The sequence below is a fragment of the Pteropus alecto genome, unplaced genomic scaffold, assembly GCF_000325575.1.
Source record: "Pteropus alecto unplaced genomic scaffold, ASM32557v1 scaffold42, whole genome shotgun sequence".
Classification (NCBI taxonomy): domain Eukaryota; kingdom Metazoa; phylum Chordata; class Mammalia; order Chiroptera; family Pteropodidae; genus Pteropus; species Pteropus alecto.
In genome coordinates, this window is record NW_006434825.1 from 10911266 (window position 1) to 10913430 (window position 2165).

The window sequence follows — 2165 nt, forward strand, 5'->3', positions numbered from 1 at the left end:
CATTTATCGATGATTTATTCCTTTTTATTGCTGAGAAGTATTCCTCTGGGTGGATGTTCCACAGTGAGTTTATCCCTTGCACTGTCCATGAACCACGGAGTGGTTTCCACTTTAAACTATTAAAATCGGAGCCGCTGTGAACATTCATGTACAAGCCTTTGTATAGACATGTGTTTCCATTTCTCTTGGGTAAATACCTACAAGTAAAATGGCTAGGTCATACGGTAGGCCTCCGTTTAACTTTTTAAGAAAACGGCCAAAGTAGTCGTAACAACTTCCACCCGGATCGACAGTGTATGAGAGTTCCGGCAGCTACACATTCTCACCAGCACTTAACTAGTAGAGTTCCTTTTTATTAAGCCATTTTAATAAATATATAGTATCTCATTGCGGCTTTAATTTGCACTTCTAGATGTCTACCGATGTTGAGCATCTTTTCATGTGCTTATTGGAAGTTCACACATCTTCGTTCAACTGTCTGTTCAAATCTTTGACCAGTTTTTAAAATTGGGTAGTTTTCTTATTACTGAGTCGCAGTTTTGAGCCACATTTTAATTAACACAGATCAGAACCAGGTGGTCCTCTGTTCTAACCCTCACCTGGTCTCCACCCAGTGAATTTGGGATAAATTCCAAACACCAGGGCCTGGGTCTCCACAATCTCTCCTCCCATTGACCCCTAGCTCAGTCCTTTCTTCCACACAGGCTGCCTGGCTGCCCTCTGAACTTGCTAGACATCTATTTCCAGGAGTCAATTTATTCAGGATTCTCTGGACACATTTACTGTTTACCCATGCCCTCAAATAAGCTGGCGCTTCTCTGCATCTTGGGCTTCTAGCTCTGCTGTTGAATGAATAAATGAGTGAATAAATGCCTCTTACCTATCTGGAGAGGTCAGGAAAGGCGTTATGATCACAGAAGACTAAAGAGGAGACGATCAGATAATGAAGTGGAGAAAAAGCACTTCAGGCAGAGAGGTCAGCATGTGCAAAAAACCCACGGCAGGAGGGCGCCTGGGTTTGTTCAAGAAACTGTGAGAAGGCAGATCAGTGGGGGAGACAGGGAGGAGAGGACAACAATGGGTGATGTTTTTAGTCCCTATACCAAGCCCCTGAGCAAGATGGGACGCTCCCCAGGCTTTTGGGTGAGAGAATGTGGGTGTCCATGACTGAGGGTTTAAGCATTCCTCCGGCTGCCGAGAGAGGAAGCAGAGGCCTGCTTCCTCACTGCAGTGCAAGGAGGAGGCGGGAGTGGTCTGGGATATAGTGGAGGGGTGGTAAGTGGACCCATATGAAAGAAAGCTTAGGAGGTGAAGATATGTGGCTTTGATGGGTTGAAGTGAGGGTGAGGGGGAACAAGGACAACGACTCCCCTCCCCGCCACTCCCTCTCCTCCACCCCCGGGTCTTGCAGTGTAAGGACTGATGGCAGTGCCCCTCACAGAGACCCAGGAGCAGCAAGAATGTCATGGGCTGGGTCTTGGTCACACGGAACTCCAGATAGATGGAAGTAGGTAGGTGTGTGCGCGCGCGCGCTGTGTAGGGACTGTGAGGTGTATCTGGGAGTCCTCCAGGGATGAATGGAGGGGAGGGGAGTGAGGGCAGAATCCAGGCCTGGGGCAGCCCACAGAGACACCCTGGAGGCTGGGCTGGCCAAGAGTGGGCTCGAGGAGGGGTGGCCATAAAGAGAGGGAGAGTGGGGTAGGATCTGGCAGCCTGGTCAATGCCGCAGTAGGACCAGGTAGAGTCTTCTTTGGACGCTTAGGGCCCTGGGTCCCGTACCTGCGCACAGGCATGAAGCTAGACGGAAGCCAGCGAGTGTAGACAACCCTTCCGGGCAAGGAGAGATGGGTGGGAGCTCCGACGGGGTGTTCAGTGGTGGCAAAAAGTGTCGAGCCGCCAGGACACGGGTGAGAGGAAAATAAGAGGGGGTCTGAGGAGACTCCGAGCCCAAGTAGCCCAGGCAGCCGGGGTCCGATGGGAGGAGAGGAGGAAGAGGAGAGAGGGAAGGAGGAAGGGAGGGGGAAGAGGGGAAGAGGGGAAGCTCTGCCCCTTTTGGATTGCATCTTTCTGGAGTGTGATCTTTCTACACTCTCGGGGAACAGATCGCAAGGCCTTCTTGCCGTGGTATAAACATCACAAACCAGGATGCCTCCCTTTAATGCCTG